This window comes from Suricata suricatta, chromosome 14 (genome assembly GCF_006229205.1).
Source record: "Suricata suricatta isolate VVHF042 chromosome 14, meerkat_22Aug2017_6uvM2_HiC, whole genome shotgun sequence".
Classification (NCBI taxonomy): domain Eukaryota; kingdom Metazoa; phylum Chordata; class Mammalia; order Carnivora; family Herpestidae; genus Suricata; species Suricata suricatta.
The window spans coordinates 29,236,136-29,246,021 of NC_043713.1; positions in this window are offsets into that span (position 1 = coordinate 29,236,136).

A 9,886-nucleotide genomic window follows, 5' to 3' on the forward strand; every position below is an offset into this window, starting at 1 on the left:
CTGGTGTGTAGCCAGTGTGTGAACAGTGACCAGCATTTGGAGTGGGGGGTGGAGGACAGTCTTGAAGGACTAAGCCCTTTAACCTGTGGAATCTGTTATCATCTTCAAGTGACTAGTGTCAGAATTGAGTTGAGGACACAATCAAGGTGTCTGAGAATTGCTTGGTCTTGTGTGTGTGTGTGACCCCACCCTGTCTATGAAGAAATTGAATCCAGGAACCCTGAAAGACTTAACCAAACTATTATTGACTTTTTCTTTCTTTAGATTATGGATACCTTGTCGAGAGTCAAATGATTTTTTATGTGAACTTTTCAATTTCTTGTCTTTTTTCTTCCTTCCCACTTAACTCAATCTCTTTAAAAATTGATCTTGATTTTCCCAATATTGTTCAAATATGTATTCTGCTTTCCAAGAAGAGATACTGTGAAGAGAGATAAAGTAGCATTATCACCATTGATTTTACATGATTACATTGAAATATATGATTTTAGAGGCTCCGGTAGGAAGACAGGTGATTTTTAACTCCTTTGTTAATTTCTGGAGTAGAGAAACATCTTTGGTTATAATCACAGATATAAGTCTTTAAATACCTATCTGCTCAGGAGAACTCACAAAAGGATTTTATTTCAAAGTAATGCTGTGAGCAATAGTTACTAACTTTTCACCTGCGAGAAGGGATGTGTTTGTGAAGGGACAAAAGAAAAATAGATAAGTAGATGAATACTAAATTGGTGAAGAAGTGACTCTATAAGGTAAATAAAGTTTGCAAAAAGCAAGGATGATGATGTCAAATCTATATTTCACCTTCATTTTTTTATACTGGGATGTTCTTTGCTGTATCTGGACTTTTGCCATTACAAGCAATACTCAGTGCAGAATGGGTTCAGTTATATAGGATTGGAGCTGTTTCCTCTGGGGTAGTGGATTGTTTCTTAGCATTGAATAATCAGAAGGAAGTTTAAGGTCATGAAATTCTAAACCATCCCATTCCTATGCCTCCAATCTGATGCTAGATAATGATTCCAGCACCCTGAACTTTCCCCCTTACTGAATTATATACATAATCCAACTCCTCAGATGTTGTGGAGTTTTTAGGATTGCCAGGTGAAATGCATGACTTTTCTCTTCTTCATTTATTTTGGCAATGCTGAGATCATGGGAAGAACATTTAAAATGCATATTCCTTTTTATGTAGAAGTTTAAGAAGCTCACATTTCATATACATTTTCTTTGCATGGTCTTTATATGCAGGGCTGATTCCTTGTACTTTCAATCCTCATACCATCTATTTTTATAACATCTGTACCTGGGTAAGGAAATAGCTTAGACCTGACATGTTGCTGTAAATCAATAGAGGAAATGGAGATCTTTGTGAAATAGGAATCAAACTGAGTAGGTACTTGGAAAATTAAGGTTCAGAATACTCAATTCGGAGGGAGGGGGGGAGGATCATAGTTGCAATAAATTATGCACAGTCCATCTCTAGCTTATTTTTCTGCTTTAGATCCAATTATCAGTGATATTTTCCTCTCTTACATGCATTTAATGTGTTTCCTTAAAAATATATTTACCATGTAAATATGTAGCAAACTGAAATGTAGAAACACATACACACATACATACAACATAGTACACAAAGTATTATGGAACAATTCAATGAATTTTTTAAAAATAGGAAAAACTTAGTAACTATTGTCCAGATCAAGATAGGGAATATTAACACCACAGAAATCTGTACTGTTCTTACCTCCTACAGAGATAATTGCTATATGACTTCTTTTATCATTGACTTGTTTTTCTTATTCTTTCTTCCTTTTCTTTGAAATTTAAGTAAGTTGGATCTTACTGTGTTTATTTTTTCTTATCTGATTTCTTTCATTAAACATTGTAGTTATGAGATTCACCTTTTTTATTTACAACAGGATTTTGTTGTTTTTCATTTCTGAATAGTATTCTAGCATAAAAATTTATTTATGGAATCTAGTTGTTTGAATTTTTGGCTACTGTGAATAATGCTAGTAGGAACATTCTTGTCCTTGGATGTAGTCATTTGAGTTTTAGTTAGCAATGGTTGGAACTGCAGGACCATATGACCCGTCCAGCAGGTCAGTCGAAGCAGGTCCTGAGCGAAGGGGTGAGAATGGGGTAGGGCAGGGAGCACAGAGAATGGAGGCAAGACAAGTCTCTGATCAAGCCTCATTTATTGAGAGAATACACACATCTTATAAAGGGTAGAAGGCAGGAAGCAAGGCAGCCGACCTAGGTCGGTTGCTAGGAAACAGGGTCAAGTGATTTTTAGGAAAAGGCTAGGGTAAAGGGAAACCAAAACTGTGATTTTAGCACAGCGCCTGAGAGGCCATTAAGAAAGCCCAGACTGGCTGTCTCCAGTGGTGAGCTGGGAGTGATAACACTGCCCTGCCTGCAGGCGGCTGGTCTTTGTTCTTCTGGCAACTCCCCACAACCATAGTTCAGGTCTATGTTCTGCTTTAGTAGATACTGTCAAGCAGTTTTTCAAAATGTTTGTACCAATATAAAGACCAAAAGCAGTGCTTAAGACTTCTTCTCGACCACATTCTTATCAACATTAGATATTGTCAAAAACTTGGATTTGTCTCCCTTTACCCTTTGAAGCCTTTCAGTGGTTGTGTAGAACTCTCCTAAGGGTGATTTTAACTTGCATTTTGTAAAGACTGCTGCTTCTAAGCTCCTTTCATATGATCATAGCCACTGGGATATTATATCTTTCTTAGTGATGTGTCTCTGCAATCCTTTTGTTCATTAATTTTTTGTTATTATAGCTGTTATTTATTTTTTGGACTCAGGATCTAATCAAGGTTTTTTATAGTGTATTGCCAAGTTGGTTTCCATATAACAGTGTGCATCCCAACAAGTGCCCTCCTCCATGCCCATCACCCATTTTCCTCTCTCTCCCAACCCATCAAACCTCAGTTTGTTCTCAGTATTTAAGAGTCTCTTATGGTTTGCCTCCCTCCCTCTCCTTAACTATTTTTCTCCCCTCTACCTTCCCTATGGTCTTCTGTTTAGTATCTTCTGTTCCACATATGAATGAAAACATACGGTATCTGTCCTTCTCCGCCTGATTTATTTCACATTGCATAACACACTCAACTTCCATAACGTTGCTACAAGTGGCCAGATTTCATTCTTTCTCGTTGCCATGTAGTACTCCATTATATATATAAACCACATCTTCTTGATCCATTAGTCAGTTGATGGACATTTAGGCTTGTTTCCATGATTTGGCTATTGTTGAAAGTGCTGCTATGAACATTGGGGTACATGTACCCCTATGCATCAGCACTCCTGTATCCCTTGGGTAAATCCTTAGCAATGCTATTGCTGGGTCATAGGGGAGTTCTATTGTTAATCCTTTGAGGAACCTCCACACTGTTTTCCAGAGCAGCTGCACCAGTTTACATTTTCACCAATAGTGTAGGAGGGTGCCCATTTCTCCACATCCTCGCCAGCATCTGTAGTCTCATGATTTGTTCATTTTAGCCACTTTGATCGGTGTGAGGTGGTATCTCAGTGTGGTTTTGATTTGTATTTCCCTGATGATGAGTGACATTGAGCATCTTTTCATGTGCCTGTTGGCCATCTGGATGTCCTCTTTGGAGAAGTGTCTATTCATGTCTTCTTCCCATCTCTTCACTGGATTATTTGTTTTTTGGGTGTGGAGTTTGGTGAGTTCCTTATAGATTTTGGATACTAGCCCTTATCCAATATGTCATCTGCAACTAACTTTTCCCATTCTGTTGGTTGCCTGTTAGTTTTATTGATTATTTCCGTTGCTGTGCAGAAGTATTTTATCCTGATGAGGTATTTGCTCTTGATTCCCTTGCCTTTGGAGATGTGTCGAGTAGGAAATTGCTGTGGCTGAGGTCGAGGAGGTTGTTTCCTGCTTTCTCCTCTAGAGTTTTGATGGCTTCCTGTCACATTCATGTCCTTTATCCATTTTGAGTTTATTGTTGTGTGTGGTGTAAGAAAGTTGTCTAGTTTCAATCTTCTGCATGTTGCTGTCCAGTTCTCCCAGCACCATCTGTTAAAGAGGCTGTCTTTTTTCCATTGGATACTCTTCCCTGCTTTGTCAAAGATTAGTTGGCCATACTTTTGTGGGTCTAATTCTGGGTTCTCTATTCTATTCCATTGGTCTATGTGTCTGTTTTTGTGCCAATACTGTCTTGATGATGACAGCTTTGTATAGTAGAGGCTAAATTCTGGGATTGTGATGCCTCCCATTTTGGTTTTCTTCTTCAATATTACTTTGGCTGTTCGGGGTCTTTTGTGGTTCCATACAAATTTTAGGATTGTTTGTTCTAGCTTTAATAAGAATGCTGGTGCAATTTTGATTGGAATTGCATTGAATGTGTAGATTGCTTTGGATAGTATTGAAATTTTTGGAATATTTATTCTTCTGATCCATGACTATGGAATGTTTTTCCATTTCTTTATATCTTCTTTAGTTCCCTTTATAAATTTCCATAGTTTTCACCATACAGATTCTTTACATATTTGGTTAGGTTTATTCCTAGGTATTTTATGGCTTTTGATGCAATTGTGAATGAGATCTGTTTCTTGATTTCTCCTTCTGTTTCTTCGTTATTGGTGTATAAAAATGCAACCCATTTCTGTACGTTGATTTTGTACCCTGCAACATTGCTTAGTTTATGGATCAGTTCTAGTAGATTTCTGGTGGATTCGTTGGGGTTTTCCATGTGAAGTATCATGTCATCTATGAAAAGTGGAAGTTTGACTTCATCTTTGCCAATTCTGTTGCTTTTTATTTCCTTTTGTTGTCTGGCTGCTGATGCTAGGACTTGCAGCACTATGTTAAACAACAGTGGTGAGAGTGGATATCCCTGTCATTTGTCTGATTTTGGGAGGAAAGCTCTCAATTTTTCCCCATTGAGGATGATATTAGCTGCGGGCTTTTCATAAATGGCTTTTATGATGTTTAGGTAGTCTCCTTCAATCTGGATTTTCTCGAGAGTTTTTATTAAAAAAGGATGCTTTCCTTTGTCAAATGCTTTTTCTACATCTATCAACAGGATCATATGGTTTTTATATTTTCTTTTGTTAATGTGATGTATCACATTGATTGATTTGCGAATATTGAACCAGTTCTGTAACCCAGGAATGAATCCCACTTGATCATGGTGGATAATTCTTTTTATATGCTGTTAAATTCAATTTGCTAGTATCTTGTTGAGGATTTTTGCATCCATATTCATCAGGAATATTGGCCTGTAGTTCTCTTTTTTTTTTTTTTGCTGTGTCTCTCTCTGTTTTGGGAATCAAAGTGATGCTAGCTTCATAGAATGACTTTGGAAGTTTTCCTTCCATTTCTATTTTTTTAATAGCTTGAGAAGAACTGGTATTAACTGATTTAAATGTCTGGTAGAATTCCCCAGGAAAGTCATCTGGCCCAGGGCTTTTATTTATTGAGAGTTTTGATAATTGACTCAATTTCTTCACTAGGTATGAGTCTGTTCAGATTTTCGATCTCTTCCTGTTTGAATTTTGGAAGTGTGTGTGTGTGTGTGTGTGTGTGTGTGTGTTTAGGAATTTGTCCATTTCTTCTAGGTTGTCCAGTTTGTTGGCATATAATTTTCATAGTATTCCCTGACAATTGCTTGTATTTCTGAGGGATTGGTTGTAACAAATCCATTTTCATTTGTGATTTTGTCTATTTGGTTGATCTTTCTTTTCTTTTTGAGAAGCCTGGTAGAGGTTTATCAATTTTGTTTATTTTTTCAAAAAACAACTCTTGGTTTCATCAATCTGTTTAACTATGGGGTTTTTCTTTCTATATTGTTTATTTCTGCCCTGATCTTTATTATTTCTCTTCTTCTGCTGGGTTTGGGGTGTTCTTTCTGTTCTGCCTCTAGCTCCTTTAGGTGAGCTGTTAGATTTTGTATTTGTGCTTTTTCTAGTTTCTTGAAATAGGCGTGGATTCAATGTTTTTTCTTCTTGGGATTGCCTTTGCTGCATCTCAAAGAGTTTGGATTGTTGTAGATTCATTTTCATTTGCTTCTATATATTTTTAAATTTCTTCTCTAATTGTCTGGTTGGCTCCTTCATTCTTTAGTAGGGTGTTCTTTAACCTCCATGTTTCTGGAGGTTTTCCAAACTTTTTTCTGTGGTTGATTTCAAGTTTCATAGCATTGTGATCTGAAATTGTGCATGGTACGATCTCAATTCTTTTATATTTATTGAGGGCTGCTTTATGACCCATTATGTGATCTATCTTGGAGAATGAATGTACCATGTGCACTTGTGAAGAATGTGAATTCCATAGCTTCAAGATGTAGAGTTCTAAATATATCTGTTAAGTCCATATGGTCCAATGTGTTGGTCAGGTCCTTTGTTTCTTTAGTGATTCTCTGTCCAGTTGATCTCTCCATTGCTGTAAGTGGAGTATTAAAGTCCCCTACAATTAGCACATTCTTATCAATAAGAATGCTTATGTTTGTGATTAACTATTTTTTTGTATTTGAGTGATTCCAAGTTTGGTGTGTAGACATTTTTGTTAGCTATTCCTGATGGATAGACCTTGTAATTATTATATAATGCCCTTCTTCATCTCTTGTTACTGCCTTAACTTTAAAGCCCAGGTTGTCCGATATAAGTATGGCTACTCCAGCTTTCTTTTGATGTCCAGTAGCATGGTAGATAGTTCTCCATTCCCTCACTTTCAATCTGAAGGTGTCCTCAGGTCTAAAATTAGTCTCTTGTAGACAGTAAATAGATGGATCTTGTTTTTTATCCATTCTGCTACCCTATGTCTTTTGATTGGAGCATTGAGTCCATTTACATTCTTGTAGTGGTGTCTCTGGTACTTTTTGTTCCTTACATTTCCCTCATAGAATCCCTCATAGGATTTCTTGTAGGGCTGGTTTAGTTGTGATGAATTCTTTCCATTTTTGTTTGTTTGGGAAAACCTTTATCTTTCCTTCTATTTTGAATGACAGGCTTGCTGGATAAAGGATTCTTGGCTACATATTTTTCCTGTTCATCACATTGAAGATTTCCTGCCATTCTTTTCTGGCCTGCTAAGTTTCAGTAGATAGGTCTATTATTACCCTGATGTGTCTTCCTTTGTATGTTAGGGCCATTTTATCCCGAGCTGCTTTCAGAATTCCCTTTATATCCTTATATTTTCTAGTTTCATTGTGATATATCATGTTGAAAATCGACTCAAGTCACATCTGAGAGGAGTTCCCTGTGCCTTTGGGATTTCAATGTCTGTTTCCTTCCCCAGATTGGGGAAGTTCTCAGTTATAATTTGTTTAATTACCCCTTCAGTGTCTTTCTTTCTTTCTTCTTCAGGAATTTCTATGATACAGATATTGTTCCATTTGATTGCATCACTCAGTTCTTGAATTTTCATTTCGTGCTCCTGGATCAATTGATCTTCTTTTTCTCTGCTTCCTCTTTTTCTTTAGTTGTATCTTCAAATTCACCTATTCTCTTCTCTGCCTCTTCAGATCATGTAGTGACCACTTTCATTTTATTATGCACCTCATTTATAGCATTTAAAAATTCATCATAACTATTTTTAAGATCCATCATCATTGTACCAATAGCATCTTTGCTGTCTTCTATGCCTTTTTCAAGCCTAGCAATTAATTTTATGACAGTTGTTCTAAACTTTTGGTCAGTTTTGTTGCTTATATCTGTTTTGACCAATTCTTTAGCTGTCACTTCTTCCTGGAATTTCTTTTGAGGAGGATTCTTCCATTTCATCATTTTGGTTTTCTGTCTGTTGTATGTTTTAAAAGCTTGTTATGCACTCTGCACCTGCGAGTACTGGTATATTAAAGGAGGCTCATAGACTGTTTTTTAATGGTGTCCCTTGGTCTCTCTTCTTGTGACTTTGGTTATTTTATTTCCCAACTTGTACTGATGTTTGGGACTCTCCACCATGTGTACTTTGGTTTGTTTCTTGAGGTAGCCCTATGAGGCTGTCTTCTTAGTGGACTCCATCTCTTTTCCTCCCAGACTCTTGTGGTTCAGAGTCCTTTGGCTTCAGCCTTTCTTTGTTTGTGAGATGAGGCAGGAAATACGGAACTCCCTATTTCTCCACCATCTTGCCCCCACCTCTCCATTTTATATTGGAGTGTGTCTTTTAAAAATTGATTCTTTTCTTCACATATTTCTGGATACAATTCCTATGTTAGAAATAAGCCTTGCAACTGTATTCTCTAACTCCTGCTCTGTTTCTTGCCTTTTTTTTTTTTTTACTTTCTTGTGTCATTTGTGATTTGTATTTTTCTCTCCCTTTTTATTTATGTCAATGTTGTCAGAATTTATCAGTAACATAATCCTATTAAATAAATTATTTTGGATTTGTTGGGCTTTTCTTTTTTACTGCAGCTTTATTTTTAATTTGTCAATTTATTTTTCTGTCATGTTTTTTTCTTCACATTCTTTAGGTTTAATTTCCTTTTAATTTTCTAACATTCTACAATAAATAATGAGATCACTTTTCCCCATTCTTTTCTATTCTAGTATGTGCATAGAAATCCATATATTCTCTAAGCACATTTTAAGCTGTATTTCATAGATTTTATCTCTGTTTTTTAATGTTATCATTTAATTCAGTTCACTGTTTTTTCCTAATTTCTATTGAGATTTCTTCTGTGACCCATGGGCTATTTACATGGGTTTTGCTTAGTTTTCAAAGTAGAGCTTTTTAAGATAGTATTTACCACAAATTTATTGCTTTATGTATCTATGGTTAGAGAACAAATTGAATTATTTCTGTCCTTTGAAGTATTTTGAAACTTGTTTTATGGCCAACTCAGTCAATTTTACTGAATGTTTTATATTCACTTTAAAGAATACTAGATATGGAATTTGATAACTAGCTCAGATTTGTTAATTCATTTATATTTTCTGTTTCTATATTGATTTGTGTCTACTTTTATCAGATATGTGAAAGCCTTGAAAAAAGTTCCTTCGATGATGTGAATTTCTCTATTTCTCATCTAACTCTCTCAATCTAGGTATTATATAACTTGAAGCTATATTAATGAGCACATACAGATTTAGAAATTTATCTTCCTGGTATAATTACAAATTTATCATTTTAAAATACCCTTTATTGTCTTCCCTGTTGCCTTTTTATCTGACTTAAAAATCTACTTATCTAATATATGTATACTGGAAAATAAATATTATAGCTCTCTTTTGGATAGTGTACAGGAGGTGTATTTACTATTCTTTGATGCTTTCTGTCTTTTAAAATTTTATCTCTTATAAGTGCCATAGAGTTGGTGCATTGGGCTTGTATCTTTTTGTACACTCTGACAATTTTTTGCCCCTTTTTAGTAGCACTATTAATTCATTTTAGTTAATGTAATTACTGATATCTTTGGATTAATATCCTCCAAATTATCATTTGTATTCTATTGGACCACCTGTTTCTTTTTTCTATCTTTTTTATTTTAGCTTTTATTAGCTTTATCACACTTACCAACTTCCTAGATACACATTTTTTTCCTCTCTTTGTTCAGTTTTCCTGGATAACAAATTATTCCTCTTACCATTTCTTAGATTTTAAAACGTTTGAACTCAACTTATTACCTCTTACCATCTGAATTAATGTTAGCCCGAAGTCCAGTTATACAATATTTTAGATAACACAGTGCATGTTTACTTTTTCAAGCACTTAATATTACTCGTTTATACTTAGACATATGTTGACCCTTTTCCATGTTCTTTATTTTGATTGACATTTCTGTTTCGGTCGGTGATCATTTTGTCTCATTTAGTTAACATTTGCTGTCAGTGAATTATCTCGGCTTCTACTTTTCTAGAAATTTCTTTCACTCACCTTGAGTTTTGCTGATATAAAATTCTA